Source organism: Lissotriton helveticus, chromosome 10, assembly GCF_964261635.1.
Source record: "Lissotriton helveticus chromosome 10, aLisHel1.1, whole genome shotgun sequence".
Classification (NCBI taxonomy): Eukaryota; Metazoa; Chordata; class Amphibia; order Caudata; family Salamandridae; genus Lissotriton; species Lissotriton helveticus.
The window spans coordinates 1,057,142,415-1,057,151,832 of NC_136071.1; the positions used below are offsets into that span (position 1 = coordinate 1,057,142,415).

Here is a 9,418-nt window from a genome sequence, read left to right on the forward strand (position 1 = left end):
CTGAATGCTCCTATTGCTCCTGTGCAGAGTTCTCTATGGAGAGGAATGGAGCCTCCTGTACAATTGCACATTTTTCTCTGCGGAGAAAACCCCTCCCCTAAACACCCAGCAAATCTTGGGGAGATCAGTTCATCTTTCCGTCCTGGAAAAGGAGTTAGCCCAGCCACTCCAACCAGTTCCAGGGAGGGACTTGTCAGATTGGAACTTGGAAATACCAACAAATGTACATGTTTGTTGGCATTCTCTTTTTATTGAACAAGCTCATAGGACAGTAGATTAAGAAACTTTTTTATTTTTTTGCAGAGTTTTATGTAGCACGAACTTGACCCGAATCCGAATCGGGTATCAGAGCGCTTTACATAGCACCAGTTACGTTACATGAGAACACACATTCATTTTTGTTAGGCACGGGGAAACTAAGTGATTTGTCCAGAATCACAGGATGTTTTAGCGTCATTGCCAAGACACAAACACAGTTCCCCAGGTCCGAGGTCGAGCGCCCTAGCCATTAGGCCAACTCCTCTTCTATACATGTACATGGTTCGAATGGTTGATAATGAAAATAGGACATAGTTGGGAGATTGGGACAAACTCTATCTTCGCAAGAATAAGCATGTTGTTAAATTAGCTACAAAATGGATTCAGCCAATTTATAACTCCCAGACCTTTTGCTTTCTGGATCCGCTGAGCTTTGAAGTTGATGACTTTGTGGCTCTGCAAAATATTGCCCCCATGGTGGGCCAGGATCCAGCACCAGCTCATTAATTCATTCATTTGGGGGTGAGGGCATGTGTTGCTCCTCCTTCCCTATAGATGAATTGCCCCCAGGGACCTCATCCCCCCAGGGGCCCCGCAAGCAGGCCCAACTCCAGGCCCCAGCAATCAAGGAGGATGTGGAAGTGCTATTGCCCCCCCTCCCTCAAAAGTGGTAGTCTCTCCCCTGTACCCAGTGCCTGTGAGGACCTCGGGACACTGCCGGACTCTGCACCCTGACCGCATGGAGAAGGCACAGCGCCCCGTGTCTAGGGTTGAGCGGGGCGGCCACTGCTGGATGCTGCACCCTGCCCGCATGGAGCAAGTAGGGAAAGGAAGGTTGCCAGCTCCAGCACTAGCAAAGATATAGCCAGGTGCTCTGGTGAGCCGGAGGGCTGTGCATGAGTGGACTCCCCATGTGGCTGCAACAACGAGAAGCGGGGGAAGCGGTGGGCCTTATGAGGATAGTACCTTGGGGTGTCATATGTACGCCTGACACCAGATCCTGGGTGTGGGTGACTCCTGAACACTCCTTAACCAATGGAGTAAACGTTCCTAGGGGAAAACCTATCCACTTTTTCAGTAGTTTCTGTTTGCCTTACTGCAAAAAAAAAAATGCCATGCACCAACACATTTTCAAGAAGGCAAAAGTCTTCAACCACACTGAACTTAGCTCTGATGTTGCAAGGTTCAACAGGGCACGAACACAGCATCTCCTTTTTAAAACACACTAAATTTGACATCTTTGTAGAAAATTACTTTTTAAATGCTTTGCACTTATATAACATACTTAGAATGTATTCAGCTTGCAGCATATTTCTTGGGAAGCATTCATCATGTCATTCGAACACACTGTCCAAAACTAAGGAACACTAAGCAATGCCGTTTGTTGTCCAGTTGAAGAGTCGAAAGAAAAAAACACATGATTATTGCACCTGTGACAGTGCGAGTGGAACAGTGCTTTTAATATATAAACCATCTCTAAGCAAAATTCGGCAAAGGACCACTTCACCTGAGATTATACTGGAATGATGTGCCTGAGATGCAGCCCAACTGACTTTAATCTCTAGCCTGCAATAGACGGTAACCTGTTCTACACCATATCGGCCTCCTGATACATCACACACTTGTATAGGGGCTGGTTGGCGCAAGGGAACTGGCAGTGGGTACTCCTACTATGCTTGAAATAGTGTGGGTAGTATTAGGTAAGAGACTAAACATGATATATCATCATATATTTATATAATCACACTGTAACGTTATGATGGTTGAACTTTTCATCTTCTTCATCATTTTTGTAATGCTGGTTACAATGTTATGTTTCGTCCGAACTAATAATTGCAGCTCACTCTGTTTACACAAGAATACGATTGCTTCAATAAATGTTTGAAAAATCAATTTGTATATTTCTTGTCTCCCTTTAGGCATACCTGAGTAACAATGAGAGGGCAGATCTGTATCAATTATTTCTTTGTGGAATTACAGTGGTCATGACTGAGGTGGCAGACACCATCTGGTATCCTGTCAGATCAGGGGTCCATGGGCCACTGTGAGCTAGCTAGGAATTAGGCCAACATACTCTGATGATATGTGTGGACTAAGTCCCCATATTTTGACAGTTATGTAGTCCAGATACACAGTCCTACTTGATTCATTGGAACCGTATGGCACTGAGGTCTGGGTGTGTGTGTGTTAGTGTCATAAGAAAATCACTAGTGTCCTCCCATACCTAACACTAAAATGCGGTTTGAAGCAGGCCCTGTCTCCCAACAAACCAGGAGACAGATGTCTGGTAGGACAATAGCATTGTCTTGTAGCACTGAGACGGGGTACACAAGAACTGTCCTGAAATCCTGTTTGCTTCCTGTCAAGTGTAGCAATGTTTTACATGAGAGACTTATCAGGCAGGGTTCTGTTGTGAACACAGGATGGCAGCCTCCACCCGTCTGCTGAGGTCAAGTGAGCCATTTCTGCTCGTTCAACTTTACCTATCAATCACACCTGCCCATTATGTGATTCTTGTGAGGAATTTCCCACCTCATTAAAGCCTGAGTTCAGGCTGGGAGTTGGCAGAGGCTAATTCTAATTGCCTTCTGAAAGCTCAGGCAGGTAGCAAAAATATGATCTAGAAAAAGGTGAACATTTGGAATGATCATGGAGAAAATTGGGATTTCCTACAGAAGAATGCTATAGTTAGACCTAGACTCAGTGTACATTTTTGTCACGTCAGCCCTCTATCTGATTTGCTCTTTCCTAGCATCCCTCCCCCCTTTTGTAGCCACATTAGTACTCTGTACACAACTGCTGTCAGAGTCAGTGATGACTGAAGGTGGGCTCTGTTGAGCATTGTGCCAAACCAGAGGATGACATAAGATCTGACACAACCCTAATATAAATATTACATTTTAGATACATGGAAATCAGAATTCCTTCAGAAGGGTCCTCTGAACAACCCCTCCCCCCACCCTCCCCCAAAGAGAATCAATATATTTTGCAAGTGCAACAAACAATGGTATAGAGTCTATTAGTTTATTTTCAGAATGTGTTTTGTGGGGGATGCATATCTGATTTTCTTTACTTTGTTTATTAATCCAAATTTGAGAGCTTTGTTTCTTTGAGAGAAAGAATTTCAGTCTGTTAGACCTGTGAGCCTTAGGGTGGTCTTACCCCATTTTTTTGTTTTGCCTTCACCCCTCCTATTTTGCTGAATTTGTTTTTGTTGGTCTTAGGACGCTGTGCACTTTACCACTGCTAACCAGTACTAAAGTGTTTGAGCTCATTCCCTAAAACAGTAAAATTGGCATATGTAATTTCCTATTATGTCCCTAGTTAAGTGACAGGCCATAAAAAGAAATACTACTAGTGTAACAGCAGCATTTATTGTGCTACCCTCTAAGCAGCCCCTTAAAACAGGTCTCAGGCCTCGCATTGCATCCTGGTAGTAGTGTAAACCTTTGGAAGTTGTGCTAATGATACCCAGATACCCCAGATCCAAAATGTATGACTTATAGCATTTTTGGTAAAAGTGCTTGAAGAAAAGAGAGGAGCCTGGGACATAGCTGCTCTTCGATCCTCCCAAGGTGCATCGTCGGTTGGCCTGACTTTGCGGAAGCTCCCGATATGTTCTTCTCCCCAACAGCAAATCCTGTTCAACAGCACCTCACAGAAGAGGTATCTGACCTTGTGAAGCCCTCATTGGCTACCGTGTGTGACTTGGTCCCGCTGGAGCTTTTTGACTTCCCCAAAAATACTGAGGGCCTGATTACACTTTCGGTCGGAGCTGCCCCAGACTGACACCATTTTTGTGGAGGAACCGCCCAACCTTTGGTCTGTGGTTCCGCACATCAAATTACGATCTAATCACACTATGCGGAGGCAGAAATCATCCGCAGCACAAGCTCCCATTGATAAATGGGTGTTTGTGAACATGTGAGAAGTCTGCCACATGGTGCAGGGATGTTCAGGGGGGCACAATTGGTGCCCCCCATGCCCAGGTCAGGGAGCAAGGGGGTAAGGGCGCCCTGCTAGGGGCCCCCAATGTTGCTTTCCGACAGCCTTTACATATCGGAAAAGGCAATATGGAAAGGCTGTCGGAAACCGACATCATAATCCTGACAGTAGAAACACCATACTTAAAGGATTATGGTGAGTTTCTGACCGACTGATGGGCTCCATGAGCCCGTCAGAAATAGTCGGTCATTCCCTCCGACTGCTGCCTCCGACTGTGCACATCGTAATGGTTCGGTAGAACTGCAGCAGTAGATGTGGTTCTGACCGCACCCGACAAGCCTTCGGTTGTGGTCCAAACTGCATCGTAATTAGGTCCCTTGTCCAAATTAAAGATTCTTCACTGCGACTTTGCCCCGTGGCTCCCTGACAATGACGCCTCCTCCTCGGACACTGTCATCTGCCTTACCCAATTGAACTTTACCTTCTCAGACAATTTTTCTTGAAATTTCTTCTAAGTCCAAAGGCAAGCGGGGACAAGACTCATTCCACTTGTATCAGCCCCCCGTTCCATTCCAGTCAGCCATAACGTTCAACTTTGTCCTGATCTTGATTGAAAATTCATATCTCCGGTTGTACTGATTGGATTTGTGTTGTTTTGGTGTCAAATAATTTATTCGATTTTACTATATGTTTCTAAATCAGTGTGGGATGCTGCCTGTGTTGTGCTGTCACTTTATTAATATTTGTGTGCTGCATAAATATTTTACACTTTGCCTATATGGCCTCTTTGCTTTTGTGCCTAGCTACCAGAGGGTTGAGCACAGGTTAATTTAGTGTCTTTAGTGGTCCGCCCTGATGGGGATTGTGGCTGTTTCATGAGTAGGGTTAACACTGCCCTCAAACCAACAACCCCATTTCTCACATAGTCAAATTCAGGTATTTTGAATTATCAGGATGTAAAGTTCAGCAACAGCCACATACACAACACCTGCTATTCACAAACTATTCTTTAATGTATTATTATCCTCAGATACTTAAATCATAACATGTATACAATATTAACCTGTGACAAAAATGTACAAGGAGCAATTATACAGACATTAATGGATCTATTTTCCTGCTAATAGATTTCACCAAGAAATAAGTAGAAGATAAGCACCTGGCACAGCCAGCCATTGAGAGAAATCTCTGCAGGCCATCCGCAACAGTAGAACATTCAGTTTATGTGGTCACTGAATACACATATCAAGTGATAATTTAGGAAGAGGTAAAGTCATGCAACGGTTGGTGAAACTAAACTACTCTACTTGATTAGGAATGTGACTAGTTTTGACCACAAAAGCAAGAATTATGATTTGAGATCTTCTGGATGAAGCTCAATTATAAGATGGTTTCTGGGTATGCTGGGATTTCCCATGGTGGGCTATCTTCACTTCAGTGGTCAGTGCTTGTACCTAAGAAGTGAACTAAGAAAATAGTGATTTTCCTTGTGGTAAAACTCATACCATAATTGGCTGTCAAACTTATGGTCAACAACAGTGGGACCATTATTTTAGCTGAGTTTAATTTTACAACTATTCTAGAAAAAGGTTTTATCCAGATATTAAATATTTACCTACAGAAAGTATATGACGATCAGAAGTTGATAGCAAACTCCATTCAATATTGTAAGAACCTATTAATATTCAAGTTTTTCTTGGAAGGAACTGGAATGTAACATTAATTGAAAGCCTCCTGAGGCTCATTAGCAACAGCAACCCCAATATCAGTGTCATACAACAAAATTACTTCGAAACAGATATTTACATTATTGATTTTTTCATATAAAAATAGTTCACACTTTTTTAATGTGTTTTATAATTTTACTAATGTCTGTTATATCTCAAAGACATTCATCATTGTCTACACATACATATGACAAACTAGACAAACAGTTACCAAGATGCCAGCAAGGCTTAAACAGCAAAAACGAAATCCAGCACAGCATCAACAATTCAGGAGGTAGAGCCAAAAAAAAGTCAGCGGAAACCACGCCAAAGATGCAAAGTCTAGCAGACTATCATTGGTGCTTATTGCTTTTTAGTGCTATTTTGACTTAAATTCTTTTTTTACAAAATCATATCTCTGGTTCCTCTTGTATTTTTGTCATTTTGGCATGATTCTGTTTATTAAAATGTATTCTATTGTTCAATTTTTTTTCAATTTCTATTGTTTAGTGTTTCGTCTTTATTTTTTGTTTTGGTACTGCATAACTACTTTACACATTGATCTAATTTAAGCTTGTCTGTTCTGTGACATAGCTACCAGAGTTTTGACCTCAGGTTAGTTTACTGTTTTTTTGGAGTTCACCCTTCAAAGTTAGTGTTATTTTTCCTTGAGGTGGGTGACTGGTCATGGCAAATAATAATCCACTTTGCTACAAAGGATTAAAGATTTAAAGGCGGAAAACAATTCTGGGTAGAAAACAGTTATTAGAGAAAGTCAGAAAAGGCCCTCCCGTGGATACCTCATACTCATTACCGCAGATCCAGAATGGCATGTAGCTAGCTTGTAGAAGAGGTTAGATCTAAGTCGGGATTTTATCTTCTGCGTCTGCTTCCTGAGTATTGAATGAAATAGTCATTTCTGGCAAGTTAATTTTGAAATCAGATTAGGGTGATTTGAATCCTAAGTGATGCAAAAGCACTGGACAGTAACAGCCCCAGCCAAAATAAGGTGTGTTTCAAATGCCAAAGCTTAATATTAGCATTGTGGTCTTGGGTCTAGCATGTCCCCATTGCTTCTTCTTTTTTGAAGAGTCTAGAGCTGGTACATTATCAGAGAATCTTAAACCCACCATAAACACATTGATATTCTCTCTATATTGCCAGGTGCTTAAATATATATGTTATTACATTAGTTGTCTCTATAGGATAAATGAAATTTCTGGCCTTCATTTGCATTCCTGCTCTATGTACTTATTGGATAACCTTTTTTACGCTCTTCACAATCAATCCTTGGTTTCTATCCCCCCTCTTCTCTCTTACCCCTCAGAAAAATGGAAGATAAAAAAATACTTGATTTGTAAATTATTCTAAATTCCACCGATTTTTGAGGATATACTGTACTCTTGTTTTCTATAAGGAAATGTATGTTTTTTACAACTTTTTCTATTGCTGAATTAAACTTTTAAACATTAAATATGAATACATCAGCTACCAGTCTGAAATGCAGGTGCACAGTGCCAAACAGCTCTGATTGGCAGGAGGTACGTTTCTTAAAACCCTGGCTCAAAGTGGGGTCAATGCACTCGCCTTAAATAGTTTGGTTCAACACTGGTGATCTTTTGTGCTTGATGGTTCAATGGGGCAAAGGCCTACTACCAGAACCCTAACTCTATGAGGAGCTTCAGGACTGGCTCCAGTTAGCCGCTTAACTGAGAAACAGTTGCAGTTCTACCAAATGTCTCCAATTTAAGATGGGGTTCAGGCAAAATGTAAGTTTCTTAGATGCCGTAAAACAATATCAGACGGTCATTCTGCTTAAATTACAGACTTCCTATCAATGTAGGCAATATATTATTGTAAGAAACGTAATAAAAGCCAGTTTAAGGCAAACCAAGAATTGTTTAAGGAAGAGTAAGTGTAATTGAAACATTTGACAACTTCTGATATCAGTGCAAGGAGACCCTCGGCAGGCAAACCACAAAGAAAATGCCAGGTTGGAGGTTGCAAGATACCTCAGAGGAACTCTATGCTTCAGATTACTGCAGTGCAGTCTCTTAACACTGTGGCTAAAACACAAATTAGATACACCACTTGGGTTCTCCATAACGAAGGCACTGTTCAGAGCCAATAATATTCAAGCTGTTCATTAAACAGCAAAGGATCAATGTTGCTAAAACTTGCTGAAACTTAAAAAACGTCAATATTTTGATTTTGTTTCCATTTTGAGAGCCTCTTGAGTTTCTCAAGTCATTGGCAAAGTACACTATTTGAAGCACTTAGTACAGAATAACAAATGCAGATCATACTATATTTTACAAATGTTATGCACTGCAAAATTAATGCTTAACATACCATTGAAACATGATGTAAAAGGAGTATAGTTTTTCTGAGCCAAAGAACAAAAGTTATCTGAGTTTATGCGTCTTAAATCTAAACTACGATTTACAGATCAAGTTACCAAGAAGAAATATTTTAAATTAGCATAGTTCTCGGGATTTTAAATACACCATTACTAGAGATATGCGATTACATTTGACGACACTGAACGTGCAATCGCTATTTGTTATCGATAGCAGTCTGTAACGCTGGCTGCGTAAATACGTGTGAGGCTATAACTGTCTGTTGCACGTAATCCGTGTAAGAAAGCTGCTGTGCTGACCTTTAGGTGGCGATCAGAAGAATGCAGCGACTCCTTAGAGCTCCTCTCTATGTTTAAGGCGAAGGCAGACGAAGCGTACAGTGGCTTTTGTAGTAGTTGAAGAAGGAAACCAGGAAGTATGATTCGATAGGCTGGAGAAGCTGCCTGTAATACATCTCTTAGGGGCGGGTCTGCAGTCTGCTGAGAAAAAGAGAGCGGCAAGGCAAACCTCGCGAAGAAACAGCAGCAGGATGGAGCAGCGTCACGTTGTTTTTAGTGAAGCGTTTGAGAGTCATTTAAAGTCTCAGCTATTTGGGGGTTATTGTTAGAAACGGGCTTATATTTTCATGTGCAAGGAAGGAAATACCCTGCCCCCAGCTGCTGTTTCATAGATAAAACACATCAATAATTAGATTTTATTGGGCTCCTCTGGCCTCTGGGCCTCGGTGTCACTGCACCTGCTGCACCAACGGAAGCAACTCCTTTGCCGGTTTCACACCGCTATGTAAGTGGGAAGACAAACGGATAATTTGTTCCAGGGTTAGTGAGCTGAGTTTTAAAGCATTCTGTTTGTGAAATTCGTGAAGTGAAGGAGCAACTGTATCTGCGTTGTAATAACAATAACCTTTCTTTTGCATAGCAACTCCTCCTCGAGGTACGAAGCGCTATGTAAACTAAACAGCATTTAGAATACAATGTCATAATTTTCGTTGTGGGCACACTTTAACAGTTGCTCCAAGTCCCCAAATCAAAGGTATTCATTTAAATGATATAAGAGTGAACGACTGTGCTGACATTCCTTTACTTCTAACTTGTGGATCTCAAGTCACAGCAGGTGTCAAAGAAGAACCCTTACATACCCCACTGAGCT

The 9,418-nt window shown here is 41.6% G+C and overlaps 1 protein-coding gene across 2 annotated transcripts in view; it reads right to left on the reverse strand.

The window, feature by feature from the left end:
* The window catches only part of AGMO (alkylglycerol monooxygenase), a 744,553-nt gene extending 735,874 nt beyond the window's left edge, over positions 1 to 8,679 (reverse strand). Inside the window, exon 1 of one of the 2 annotated variants that reach the window (XM_078663767.1) lies at positions 8,569 to 8,679. The gene's annotated coding sequence lies outside the window, so the exon portion shown is untranslated. The remainder of the gene's footprint in view (positions 1 to 8,568) is intronic. The other variant, XM_078663766.1, reaches the window with a different exon arrangement.
* Positions 8,680 to 9,418: the final 739 nt, after the last annotated feature.